Source organism: Dufourea novaeangliae, unplaced genomic scaffold, assembly GCF_001272555.1.
Source record: "Dufourea novaeangliae isolate 0120121106 unplaced genomic scaffold, ASM127255v1 scaffold166, whole genome shotgun sequence".
Classification (NCBI taxonomy): Eukaryota; Metazoa; Arthropoda; class Insecta; order Hymenoptera; family Halictidae; genus Dufourea; species Dufourea novaeangliae.
Window position 1 is genome coordinate 221109 of NW_015374042.1, and position 15768 is coordinate 236876.

Consider the following 15768-nt stretch of genomic DNA (forward strand, 5'->3'; position numbering starts at 1 on the left):
GTGGAGCCTATACCATCAAAAACGACCCGTGCCCTGATTTATTCTGAAAAGAAAATTTATCAATTCATACGATTTTTAAAGACGCTAGACTATTTTTCATACTCTTGGAAAAAGAAACAAAAATTAACAAGGATTGTTTCTTACATCAGACCCTCGATTTCACCGTTACTTGAAGCATTACTGCAAATGTATCTTTCAGAATATTTACTTGGTCGGTAGGGTTCAGACGTGAAGTTCTTGTCGCACAGTATTGGCTGTAAATAGACCTTTAACTTGAAAGAAACTTGCATTACTACCCTAAACCTGGTGCTCCCGACACTTCAACCCCTACAACTTCTTTATTAATGAAAATGAAAATGGATTTTACAAAGTACTATTTCCATAACCTTAAATACGTTCAGAAATTTGTGATCAATGTAGTAAATTCCCTAAGAAATGAAGACTTTCAGCATTCCTCCAAGAATTAAGAGGAATGTCCTCATTGGTGTGTCGCTTCGTAATGAAACTATTCTAAAGAATATCGGTTTATTATTAAAAATGCCTTTAGAGAACCTTTTATAAATTCAGTCTCATTAGGTATTGAAACATCTCTCGCATTATTCTCAATTGAACCAACATATTCCACATTCACGTCCTCCTTGGCAACGACGTTACATAGAACACGCGGTAACGGTTGTCTACAACACAGCAGATTGCTTATCGAAATCACTGATTATTCCTTTTGCTTACAATTAGTGGCGCTCAAAGCTAACCACAGTGAAATTGTATGTAAATTAAAAGAAAAAGGAGGGGATTCCTGTAAAAAATGTCACTGCGGTTACCGAGAGGGACGATGAGAAGGATTGGCGACGGCCGTTTGAGATTGAACGAGCGACTTACGAAGTCTGTTAGGAGTCAAGGATGGCGGAGGAGCAAAGGAAAAGGGTCTCGTTTCGTCTAGATTTGGTTAGATAATCCCTCCTTACTGGCAGGGGGAACCGGCTCGACAGAGACGACGAAGAATTACCGAGAATAATAATTTTGTGCTTGTAGTAGGACAGTCGGTGAATCCACACAACGTGCGAACCAATGTTGACTAAGAAAATAATCATGGCTTTAACTATAGAGATGATGTGACAGTGATTCTATTATGTTGGGGCACATGAAATTTCATTTTCTCTGTTGAAAAAGTAAGAGTACGCGTAGTAAAAGTAACGTGCGAGAGGTAAAAGGAAAATTATTAGGAGAATTATCACTAAGAACAGGAGTTATCCAGATATTAAATTAGTTGTGAGACAATAATGGTTGGATGTTGTATTATATTGTGAATATTTTTATTTTAATTATTATTTTGAGTGTTTTCAAATAGAAAACTATGAGGGTATATGGTTCGAAAACCCAATAATAACCGAGATATTCTTTAAATTATTTTTGACGTAAATAATGCTCAAAGTGTTGCCTGTACAATCAATACAAGAACGTAGTCGTTCAGTAAGTGCAAATGACACATGTTCAAGTGTTTCTTGAGTTATATGTCGTTTCTGGTTCACGAAAGTATTTATTCAAGTGGTATCAGTCCGGAGAACGATTGCAAATGTTGTACGGATTTTATGTTCACGAAAGTTTATCACCATTGACTGAAAACCACCTTAGTAACTATATTACTTTCCGGATCCATAAGCCCCAATACTTTTTTATTTAGCGTTCAACACTCTTTACAATGCAATTATAAAAACTCAATATGACCTTCATGTCTCGATAAAACCCTTGATATCGTTCAATTTTTATTTGAAACATTTTTTAATACAACAAACAGTTTACAAAGAATTTAGGTGGCATCGTTAGGTGAATCACCCTGTATTTACCTTGCATCAAGATTTTAATTATGTGTATCATTGCATATTTCAAATGGTTGATCATTAATCAGAATCTCGCATCGCTATACGGCTCGAGATTGAATTTTTGTCATCAGTCTCGTGTATCCAGTCTAATTAATTTTAACCTTAGCAAAATCCAGGTGGATCTACGTGTGTGTCGACGTCAAGATCCACGGCCTCTAAGCGCGCGCGGGGTACGTATGTACACGGTACGGCGAACTTATATCACGAAATTCCTCCTTCGTGATTACATTTGCTAGTGGTGCCTATATAATCCAGCAATTTTCACCTGTCGCCTAGCGTAGCTCCGGTATCGCTTGACCCAATTATCTGTGTTACCTTTGATGTCACCTAGCTTTCCATAGGTGTTTGCTGTAAACAACATGAGCTTCTTCGACAAAGGATCTTTCTGCAAATAGAGGAAGACTGCGAGGCCCCGTGCTTCTCGTGGCACGTCGTTCGTTTTCTTCGGTGGCTCAGTACGTGGCACCGAGCCCCCAGAATGGGATCTTGCTTTTCAAAGAACCATAGGCGAGCGCGCCGTCGACAAAGCGTTGCTTTCAAATTGAAATTTTCTTCTATCTACAGAAATTAGCAAACGCTTTCAATTAAACGAGGTAATGCGTTTTGGATGTGTTTGCACAGAGGAATGAATTAATGGAATCGGACTTTTCTGTTGAGCGTTGGTAGGTAAATATCAAACAGAAATGGTAACTGCTTCTTTCCGTTAGCTTATCGAGCGGTGCCTCAAAGACCGTGCTCCGCATTCATTTTCGATTGAAATACGAGGTCTGGCATGAAAAAAAGAAGCGGGACTGATCTCAGAATTTCTTTCACTTAAAAAATTTATACAATTGTGCACGATCCGCTTCGAAATAAGCCCTCTTTCTAATTTAACACAATTATAGATATGTTTCAGCAGTTGTTTGAAACAATTGCATAAATTTTACGGTTCTTAAGCTTGTCAATTCTCTGTACCGTGACCTTTTATACCAATGAGAATGAGTTTCTTTGATATTAAACTTGATTTTTAGAAAGCACAAAGAAATGGCAAGAGGTTGTATATGGCTAATACGCGGAGGGCAAAAGTGCGGGTATGTTTTTATTGTGCACTGGCAGTACTTTATTTTTCGACTGGCAGTGGCAACACACCTGCAGTTGAACGTGCTTGGTTGATAGGTCTTGAATGAATGAAGCTACCAAAGTAAAACTTGTTGCAGTGTTTACAGGATAGAGCAGGCTCAGGAACCATATATTAGTGATTGATTTAGCAGTTTTTGCTCGATAGTTTCGTTTGGTGCTCTGGATCTCCTACAAACACTGATTATTATTTGAATAGCATTGCAAGCATTGTTTACATAATATGAAACGTGAAATGAATTCCACTAATTCGAAGCTGAGAACATTTTTGAAATAAAACACGATGAGATACGCATGCGACATGTGTTACATGAATAGTCTCATTTTAAAAAAGAAATGAAAATATATTTACAAGTCAGTTTCCGCACAAGTGGAATATGTTTTCCAATTGTTGTAGTTGTGTTAAATCCTATGACAACAATAGAACTGCAAGAATTGAATGTATCATAAATTGTATCCGTAAAATAATATAAAACTCTGACTAACGAACCATTATGATTTCAGTAATACATGTCAGGCATCTGAAGTGCGTCAGTTTGACATTTTCGTATTTCCAGATTGTTAAACGTATACACCTAACTTTTTTGTTAGGGATTAAGGCGAGAAACAAACTCACAACTGTGTAAACGCACAACGAAGATCTTTATTAAGTGTATGAACACGCTCGTTGAGCGTTCGAAAGGAGAACAAGCGTGAGAAAACCCGCAACGCGTACCAACTCAGCATGCCGCAGTACTACCAACCACACACGATACACGGCGCTCGCGTCGTCGACCAATGGCGTGATTAGTATCGCACCAACATTTTTGTTTACACGGTCTTTTTTTACACGATTTTGAAACAATACGGTCGAAGAAAAAAACCGCCTTCTCTTTTTTTACACAGTTTATTTCCTTTAATACAATGTATGAAAAATATCGTCTTCGTTTTTTTATACGTGTTATTCCCCCTGACATGCTTTAAAAATTATTGGAACTTGCAAAAGCAAAAGAGCAAAAGTAGATCACAGATTTTCTGACAAAATGGTTAATACCGCCAAGAACTTTCGGAAAGCAGTCGATCTATTAAAAATTTTATAACCGTAGGAAAATCTTTATTGGATTCAAACTTGGCGGATGTGGTAGATCTCTCTAGCGAGGATAGCGATTTTTGTCCACCTGATCGTAAATATATGCGATTATTATCAAGTAACGACTAATAATAACTTATATTATTTCTAGTATGTTTTATTGAGAATGTTTAATTTTGTTCTTTTTGCAATATTCATGTGATAATAAGTTTATTTTAATTAGCGTATAATTAAAATGTGTGTGAATTTTAGTTTGCTGTCAAATATTTAAATGTATTTACCTATAAATGTTCGTCACTTATTTACACGGTTTTTTTGAATGAAATACAGTTCTTTATTTCATCTGACACGGTTTTTTTAATAATTTGGAACGTATCTTCCATTTTACTATAGGAACCGTTTTTTTTTTGCACGATTGTTTTACACGATTTTTTGAGGAACGTATCTTCCGTGTGAAAAAAGAGTTGAGTGTGTAACATAAAGCATAACATACTGAATATATTCCTTCGACATATTCATTTAAGCGTTTGAACATCATAGATATTAGAAATATAGACTGCGCGTCTCCCTGAAAATGGGCGTCCCAAGTTTAGAAATACGTTGATAGCTTTCGGTGGACTTGGCATGTCTTTTTAAGTCTAAGTGGTGGGGAGTTAGGTTCTGGAGATTTCGGTTTTGATTGGTTAATTCAGCTATATTAGAAAGAGATAGCAAGTCCTCCGAAAGTAACTTGTCTTTTTCTAAAGTTAGGACGCCAGCTCAGCCTGACGCGCAGTCTATAATTCTATGTCTATGTTGAACATCGACATACATTTGTGACGTATACGTATGCACGAAGCTGATAATATTAGCACATAATATTACGTTGATTTAAATGGTTCTAACTTCAACTCTCAGAAATGCTTCATAACTTACATTTATATTTATTTACATATTTTCCTTATACGTTTATTTTTTCCCGAACGCTTTTATCCAAGGCTATTCAAATGAACATCATTGCGTATCCCCGTCGCTGTATCTACTAGTTACCTAAGATGTTTCTAGAGCTTGCTGTGAAAATTTATCGAACCCCTTTAATGGCATAATCTTCGAACGGATCTAATCTTCCACTGCTGGCACACCGGAAAAGTGTACCACCTGAAAGAATGTATAATGGAAGCGAAGCGTGAACGAGGGGAGGGGCCTGAGGGACGGGATGGACGAAGCTCTGCAAAACTGTTGCAGGGCTTTACTTTAATCTGATCCACCGTTCGAGAAATCGTAAAGACCGTTCGCCACGAAGATGGCTTAAAACAGGAACGTGAGAGAGTTACGAAGTCCCGGATGGAGACCCGCGGCTTTCCGTTAGCACCCTTTGCGGAAAATTGTTCTTGACAAGATTCCATCTCGTATTTCACAATTTTTACGGGTATTCCTCATTCCTTATCAGTAGTAAATTCTGACGGGCGGCGTAGCGCGGGTGAATCTGCAAGTAGCCGCGAACTGAAATTCTACGAATCCGTCGGAGAGTATTGACTTTCGTATTAACCCTCACTTTGTTTCGAACTTGTTACTTTGAACCATGGATCTTTATTCTTTATCTTTGTTTATTGAATGCAGATGATGCTTGTATACTCCTATATACAGGGTGGGCCAAGTGAAGTGTTACAAGTTGTTTTCCCAGAAACTATTGCAGTTATCGACTTTATTTTTCTTTAAAAACATGGGACAGTAGGGATAATTGTTCAGAATGTAACATTTTTTTTTCGGACAACTACTTGATGGATGGGGGGGGGGGGGTATATTGTTATCGAACTGAATAACATTTATCGTTTTTCATTTTACTCAGCTGATGAGTTATGGTGAAAAATTACAATTAATGTTTAGTACGCTTAGGAATAAGTTTTTTTAACCATCACAATCGAAGTTATATCTATATAACTATCGGAAATGGGTTGTTAAATAAAAAGATTTATTCACTATAATACTTTAGTTTATTTAATTCGACTCAGAAGGAACGTCTGTTCAGTATACAAAAGTCTTAAGAACTAACCTGCGCACCAGAAAAAATATTGGTGTCGGCCCACACCCATAAACAATGATCGCATCGGTCCATTCACTATGTGTGTTTAATATAAATGTTTCTATTAAGAATAACGTATTAACGTTGAGTCGGTTTTGCTCTCAAGTGATAGACATATACATATACATTAGTCTCCGAAATAATCCAACAATAACTGGTACAATGAGATTAACACTTTCGCTGTCGTAGGGTTTATTAGAGCAATTTGTCAACGTTTGGCTCTTGCTGGTGACTCCGATCAGAGCCACAGATAATATTGTTTTTTTTTTTCAATCAGTATTAAAACTGGCATTCAAGACAATTTTATGTTTATTGTGTAGGCATATTAAACAATTGTGTTTACTATTTGGTTTGTTGAAATAATTTTCAAAAGTCGTGTTATTAGCCCTATTTATACTGGTAACGAATGTGTTAATTGAAAAATATGGATCGTAATTCTGCCCTAAAAAAGGCTACATACTTTTCGAAGTAGGTACCCAATAATAAAACTACCCAAATATGTAATACAATAGATACAATGTTTAAACTATTATATTGTATAATAGATCATTTAGTTACGACTGGCAAAAATTACTAGACTATACTTTGTGTAGGACTCTTGCCAAGTCATTATCAAGTCTAAACTGATTTCTCTCGCCTCGTAAAGTGCACATTCATAGCACGGCGAAAAGTGGTTCGTTCAAATGGCATTTCGTGCAGTGAGCTACAGAAGTTAAGTAGCCATAATTGAGCACCGCGGCGACAATAACGCTCGAACTGACTCGAAACGGTTGTACAATAAAATAGACATAAAAATCCACGAACGATGCTAACAGCGATTCGCCTCTTTAACGTGAAAAAGAGTTCCGAAGATGTATATCTCGCCGCGTGCCGTAAATTTAATTGACGCCGGCTCGTTTTCCGTTTCTCCCTCTATTTTCACTCTTTTTTTCCACGTTGCACGCCGGATTATTAATAAATCTCACGTACCGCTTACAATGAAACCTGCAAAATAAAAAGGATCAAAGTGAAAGGCGGTTGAAAGGTAGACTGAGAATTTTAACTATTCATACCGTGTGTAAATATAGGTACTAAATAAAATAAAATCCGTTTTTCTTGAAATTTCGTACAATTTCGTGGCACCCTTAATGAGGGGAACTATACCTGAATCATTGGCTCCAAAGATGTAACTTTACATATGGCAAAGGTGATATATTCATTAACATGTTCATTATTATTGGACTGCGGATGTTTATGCGAATCAAACTTTTGTAGCTAAATTTTGGAAAACCAAACGTGAACCGAGACTGACTTTCTTCATCAATGGTCCTATTACGTTGGAAATAAATTGATACACTTACTAAAAATATTTAGTAATTTAATAATGATTAAAGTCCCTATTTTATTTCGTTCTATGCATTCGCTTATGCTATAAATGCATAAAACTTGCAGGCGATTTATTACTTTCATGGAGTTTTGATAAATACCAGAAAATTTGAAATATTTAGTAGAAAAGTTTAAAAAACTTGTTTATTTATTCTGAAATTATTTTAAGAAGCATGTACTATAATAAACTACTATTTAATCCGTCCTCTGGTAAATTAATATGTTCCACTTTTATTAATTACGATATCCAGTCCAATCCTTTTAATCGACACTGGAAGTATAAATAGCTACATAATGTTTATGTACTGAATTAGAAATAATTGGTACGAATTAATTCATGACGATGTCATGTAAGATTTTATTCTTCTAAGATACGCTCCTATCATGAGATCCCTGTGCGTCGCATCCGAATAAGGACGGGGCTGGCGACGAACAAATACGTGACTGTCAATTTTTGGTCTGGACGATGATGTCAACGGGCGAAGCGTATCGTAGCGACAGAATTCATTGTGTGACCGGAACGACGCGTGGTCCTGTTCGCTGCGTGCCCAAATAAACGATCTTTTTGCTTTCATTGTTACGTATACGTGTCGTTTCTGTTTATAATTTTACCTTTACCCTCCCGGCCTGCACAGTTATTATAATAAACGTTGAATTCGGCCAGAGTCAATTGTACACGTTGTGTGAGGGGAAAATGAAACACTCAGAAGGTTCCCGACGGTATCAGTATCGCGACTAATTAATCGTTAAATATTAACGTGGGGTTAATCAATTAGTCTCCGTCCACGGTGTCTACGTAGCGAACTCAATGCCCAGTTAGCTTTGTCTGATTCTGAAACACTTTCGCTTTCTCTTTACCTCTGGCGCAAAGTGCGTAGCAAACAAGGGACGAACTCTTTACTTGGAATAATAAGCGGCATTAATATTTGCCCGCTCTTCAAACGACAAGTTCGTTGATATTTCAAAGGCTCTACGAGACCTCTGGACGCTCATTGTTTCGCACGATTAATGATTCAAATTTAGGGAGTTTGCCGAGTGACTGCGATTGAATGAACGTAACCGACTGTGATTGGATGTACGTAAAATTAAGAATCCTGTATTCGTCTTGTGCCTGTAATATTTCTGCTTTGTTTGCAGACACTTTGATTTGTAACATCGTATCGTTATTGCAAGCGGACATTGTAATTACTAATACGGTATCGTAACTTGAGACTATTTTTTATACAGTTGGTGCCGATAAAAGGGAACAAAGTAATTAACAAGAATGTCTATGATATTGTATTTTTCTTCATAACTTTTGTATGTATAGTACAGCCTCTCTTGTTCCTATAAATTGGGAGATATAAGTGTTTGGATAAAGGAATTTTCGGATAATAGAACAATCACATTTCTCGTACTAAACTTCATTTCATTTAAATAGGGATCAAGAAAATTGGCAGTTCGTTTAAATTTTTGTGGATCCTATATGTTTTGGGCCGCTAAATTATAGAAATTTTTTGACATAAGTGATTGCATAGAATTCGATCGAACCGAAGAAAGTATCTATGCGTTGTATGTAACCAGTACTTATTTACACCAGGAGACGGCATATGTTACTGGAGCTACTTTGTTCGGATAACAGAACATTCAGGTAGTAGAACTTTCGAATATTAGTGTATTCGGATAAGGGGACTTTGGATACGGGAGGTACTACTGCAATTGTTTCAGTAAAATTCTAGAAATGTATGCTTACTATGTACTTTCCAACGACATACAGAAATATTCGAAATTGAAACACATTGATTATGTATAAACATGTGTTACAAATCAGATATTTTCATTCTTCATGGTCCTGAACTCTCGAATGGCAATCAAAAGAATTAAACTGGAACCACCTTCAGAAAGAGTTTAATATACAAGGTGGGGCAATAACTATATCCAATTTGAATATTGCCGTTATCTGTAATAATATGAAAAAATGTTATATACAAAACTTACACGATATAGAGGGAGGCATATTGTGACACAAACATTTTCTGCGTCGGTGAAGGCATAGAGGAGATTTCAAGGTCACCTCTATTTTTTTTAATGGAATGCTATGTTTTTTTTTATCGCGATGTGATAGCCGGCGTTGAGACGACTTCAACGAGCTATCATTGAAGGTCATGCAAGGTCAAATGCGGTAGTAAAATAAATTTTCTTACATTACTGGAGATGCTCGAAGTGGTGACCGTTTGCGTCAATGCAAAGTTGCAATCTTCGTATCGCTGCATCACGTGCATGTCTTATCGTTTCTGAACTTATTCTAGCACATACTGCAATTATCCGTTGTTTCATATTTTCTGGTATAGTGGGTACTTCTTGATAAACAGCATTTTTCAATGCTCCCCAGGGAAAAAAATCTAATGGGGTTAAATCTGGAGAACGAGGTGGCCAAGAAACTAATCCTCCACGTCCTATCGATTTATTTGGGTAAAGTTCGTTCAGTGCATCTCTTACTCTCCGAGCATAATGTGCTGGACACCCGTCGTGCTGTAACCACGTCATTTGGCGAACGTTTATTGGTACATTTTCTAATAAAGTCTTCTATGAAATAATACCGCATGTGCTAGACTAAGTTCAGAAACGATAAGACATGCACGTGATGCAGCGATACGAAGATTGGAACTTTGCATTGACGCAAACGGTCACCACTTCGAGCATCTCCTGTAATGTAAAAAAGTTTATTTCAGTAACACATTTGACCTTGCATGACCTTCAATGATAGCTCGCTGAAGTCGTCTCACCACCGGCTATCACATCGCGATAAAAAGAAACATAGAATTCAATTAAAAAAAATAGAGATGACTTTGAAATCTCCTCTATGCCTTCACTCACGCAGAAAATGTTTGTGTCACAATATGCCCCCCTCTATACCGTGTAAGTTTTGTATATAACATTTTTTCATATTATTACTAATAAGGGCAATATTCAAAGTGGACAGAGTTATTGCCCCATCCTGTATATGTATAGAATAATATTCTTAAGACATTTACGTGTCTCAACGGAAGGAATGGATTTGATCGTATAATGTAAAATAGAAAATCCTGTTCATCTCCCATTGTCGCTAATAACCAGCGCAAGTAGCTAATAAGACACTAAATTGCTAAGTGCACAATATATGATATTAACTAAATTTGTTTTTTTTTTTTTAATTTGAGTATGTATGAATGTGTATAGACGGCGGTACATGATTCCCTGTTTTCAATCAATTTTGCGATTTCCCAGTTATCAATTTATGTCAAACTATTATTACAAATTACAAATAATAAGGAGAAATCAATAAAAAGAGCTCACGCATTGTATTCAAGTGCAGGTATAACAGATAAATTTTCAGACGCAATTTTCTTGGAAAGTAAGCTTCAAACGAAAAATTCTCTTTTGGATTTTTTGTTTTTACTCGCAAAATTACAGTCTTACTCGATTTAAGGAATTATTCTGAATACGTATAAATATTTTTTTGTTCTTTAAGATACTTCTTCAATATTCAATATTTATACAATATATATTTTATACGATGACTTTTAATAAATAGTTTTTTCGATACTCAACAGTTTAGATGTCTCAGAAGGTTTCAATGTACCATTAGGTTTAATAATCTTTTAAACTACTTTACTTAGAAATATACCATTGGGTTTTAATATTTCATGTCACATTTCTGAACCTGTCACTAGTATTCGCGTTAATCCGATTTCCTTACAAATGTATGTAAATACATTTCACAAAAGCTGTTATATAAATACCTAACTTCAATATTCGTTACTACTTAATACAGATCCTACCGTTTCTGTCGAATCTTTGGTAAATCTAATCAGATTTTCCTAAATTTCACGTGCAAATACCTTAAGAGAATAATTGCAGACTCAATACAAAACGCATAAGTTCGTAAGAAATGAAATGATTTTACCGCAGACATTTTAAGCGCCAGTTCTCACTCGGCGGGGGTTCGAGGAAAATTTTAATTAACGAAATTTCGTGCCATCAATTTTATTTCTGCCCGGTTCTTGTACTTTTTCTCTCGGCGTAATTTGCATGATCTTCTTCCGTTTTACTGGCCGAATAAATGAGAGATTTTCTGGAATGCAAATCCAGCTTCGGTGCGCGGTTACGGTCGCAATAAAAGTCATTCAAGTAATTTTAAATACTTATATCCGCGGATTGTTTTTAGGTTCTACCATAGAGAAGTTTCTGGGCTGTAATGTCATGGCAATAATTGAAACTACATATATGCTTTCTATTGACGAAGTAACAACGTTGGTAATACTATGGTTTCAAATGGACTTCCTGAAGACACCATGACATCATGTATATTACCACTCGTTTGCAGTCTGTTTGCATTCTTAAATTATCGTTTCAGTATGTCGACGAATTCTTCGAATGGGATTCCGTTATTTTCGCCTCGCAATACTTGCGAGAAGAAACAACTACACGGAGTGCTTTTGGGCGGAACGGTAATTGATTTAAACCTGCAAAATGCAATCCCTGTCAAAAAATATTGAGTCAAATGTTTGGTATGATCACCGTAGGATTAAAATGGATTAAAAATGGAAAATATTTTGGGCACAATGGGTAGGTTCGGGTCAGTTTTCAATTAATTTGTAGTAGTGATTACAACGAAAGAGAAACGGGCTTTAAATCTGTAGAATTATAATCAGTAAGGTGTTACCATCTATGTTCCATCATGATTACATTTTATTATTCTAAAGGAATCATCAAACATATACCCAAATCTCCCGCACACTTCTGACCCATGCTTCCCGCGTGCGAACGTTGCATAGAAATGCACCTCTGTTACTCGAACTACTTGTTTTAGGTAACAATTTATAACGGACAATTGTTGCTAAGACATAAGGTCGTCCATTACAATTGTTACCAGCACGACATATCTTATATGAATTTCTGGCAGCGATTTATTTTGGTAATCAAATTGTATTAAACTTACCATGAAAATGCACTACGAAATGCATATGTGCAAAAGACTAAATTCGCACTGTAACAAATTTTGTGCTTAGGTTATGTATTGTGATTTCAGTAACCTTATCATTCTGTATACATAGAATTACCCGAGGAATCAATTTGTGCAATAAAATCGCAGTGTCCTATTTAGTACGTATACATAATCTTTTATTATTTGTTTTTTAAAAAGTGCAATTGCAGTTTGAACTTGATTTTTCACGTGTCAAAAACATAATACAGGCAGATGATAGAGCCTGCTATACAGTGCAAAATATTTCTCTACGATTTTTTTCTAACTTGACTTACAATTAGAATAGAGCTTTAGCCCGGCCCAGTTATTAGAACAATTCACATAGTGGTAAGTAATGGATGAGGTTTTATGACGAACTGTTTGCTCTTTTTAATCATAACCCTATATCTAAATCTCGATCTATTAGTTACTCGTAATGATGTGGCGCGGTAACGATGGTAATGAATTGTAGCAATACCTATATGGCCACATGTGTAATTGAATCTCGGACCTTACTGTTGTATGTATGATAAGAGAGAGCTATGTCTAGGCCGCGTTGTATAGTGATGGAATGATTTGTGTTTATTTGTAAATTCGAATGAAATGGATTTGAAAAAGGTGCTCTAATGTAAACTAAACAAACCCCGAAATGCTTTAATCGATTACAATTTTTAGTCATTTGAAAAATGTATAATATGTCATAATACATCAGAATGATATCTGAGCGTTGCTTTAAGATCGTGCTGTACATGGTACGTTTAATATTACAAAATGAAATGGGTATCCTTTATTACTTCTCGAAGGGGTTGTTCATTATGTCAATCTCATCTGCATCACGCACAATTGCCGAGTAAGATTGCGTTGAACGAGTTCGCCGTTTCTTTAAACGCGGTGCACTTCTTTACCCATTCTCCGATACAAATTCCTCCCGGGACTGCACCGCGTAATTATATACCACTCGTTTGAAATATATACGTTCACAAAGGACCGCGTTTTTCGAGAAGACGTAGTGAAATGTTTCTTTCACAAGTATACACGTGCAGCGATTTCATCTTCCTGACTTTTCCAATTCTATTTTCCATGCATTTCTTATTATTCCACCGTGACTGAATATTTGTTATTCTTCTTTGCTGATATTATCCCGCAGCTGTGCACGGGACATTATTCTCATTTGAAATTTAATGTACGGGGAACGGGTATTAGGTCGTTGAGTAAGTAATTTCGTTTATCATCTTTAGACCGCACATTTTTATGGATAGAATAAAGATTTTAATAGAGTTTAGTACTATTAATTTGCTGTTATTGACATGTTGAAATCTCTAGTACAGGCAACAATACACTGTTCAGGTTTGAGTTTTTATCATTCAATTATTGATTGTCATACCTATAATATACGTCAGCGATCAATCTAAAAATAAAGACTCAATAGATTCTTGATTTGGTAGTGTCTAACTTTTGTATTCTATTTCCCTTTATTAAATGTTCGTAATTGTATACTTACAATTACTTACATTTAATTATGGTAGTGTGGCGGCACTACGTCCTACATTCACCACTAGAGGTCTAGATTGTTTGTACATATACATCCTTAACCGACCATCGAATATCCCTGCATCTAAGGCAGGGTCTGCTAGGTAGCCCTACTGACGTGTCCACTAGCAGGCCCAGGACGAAACGCTCTCTCTCCTTTCCTTTTCACATTTTCCAGTCACCAGATTGCCGCCAAACTAGTATTTTGGAAATAACTTGCGGATTTCAATTCATTAATCGATAATCTCTGGAGTAAATCAATATTAGTTGTAATTTTAATATAACGAAGGAAAAGAAGAAGAAAAATAAAGACAGAAAAAAAAGTTAATTAAAAGTGAAGGTGCAGTAGAATTTAATTATTTGTCAACTGTTGGGTGTAAGCAGATCCCCTGGGTGTTTCCTTTTGAGTCTTTTGGGTAAACCTGAGTGACAGTTTTTGGCAAGTTGGTTCTTATGATTTTTAAGCATATGCTGGTGTGCTTTAGCGAATTGCATTATTTCCTCTTCCACAATAGGGATTTTTACTATTTCTCTTATGTCATCGTTTTGTTACATACCATGGTGCATTTATTGTCGTTCCTATGATTACCGATTGAAGATTTTTATTTTCTTAATGTGGGATTTAGCGGCCTCGCCCCAGATTTGAATTTCATAGATCCACATGGGACTGATAATGGATTTGTAGATTTGTAATTTACTGTGTGTATGTAGTTTGGACTTCTTGCTGATTAGCCAATTCATGGATTTTCTGCTGGTCTTAATCTGTTTGATTTTTTCTTCAATATACACATTCTACGTTAAATTTGTTATCCAGGTGAAGACCAAGGTATTTGACGGATTTAGTTTGAGGGATTTCTGTGTTACAGTGTGTTAAGAAATGATAAGTTCTATCACAGTTATGGTCGTAACTCATGAAAAAATGCATCACGCAATCTGAAATTTCTGGGTATTAGTAGGCACTTATACCAACAAATTTATTTGCTAAGTATTATTGAAGAATATCGTTTCAAAACGAAACTAGAAATTTTGTTCTGAATGAAGCCAATTTTTGTCCGTTAATAAGTGATAGGTTCACTTGTTAAAAGAGTGGTTACGTAATGTGTTCATATGCGAGAGCTTACTGTATCATGAAAATTAATATTTTATAGGCTTTCTGTCACCTTTACTTAAAAGATTGATTCGGTTTAGCACAGAGTTGTCGAAGTTCATAAGTTGCCGATCCGTAACACGACTCCAAGCGTTCCTGATTGCCGTTTTGAGCTCATTTAAACTGTTGAATTGGCGCTAATCTTCATAAACATCATTTACCAACTATCCCCATAAATTTTCTATTTGATTAAGGCCAGGAGACCTTCATAATAACATTAATGTTTCTATCTGTTTTTCATTTAACCACTGTTTCATACTTGCCGAAGCGTGTACGGACGCATTCTTGTGCACGAATTTAAAAATAGAAAGGCTAATGTCTTCTTGCCAAATGTAGAAAACACCGTCTAAACCATGATGGAACCACCATCAAAGTAGCGCTTCGAAAAGTAAGGGTGGTTCGGTGTATAGATCGTGCCAGCAGTTCGCTAACTCATTTGGCCCATCTAAGTTAAATTTCTTTTCGTCGGATCAAACGATTTGAAAATTAAAAATTAATCTACATCTTCCGTAATTGAGTCCACGGTTGGAGCAAATCTTGCACGAACTTAAAGACTGCGTCTCTCGACACACTATATGATTCGAAAAAATATCAAGCTGTTTTACAGGAACAGAA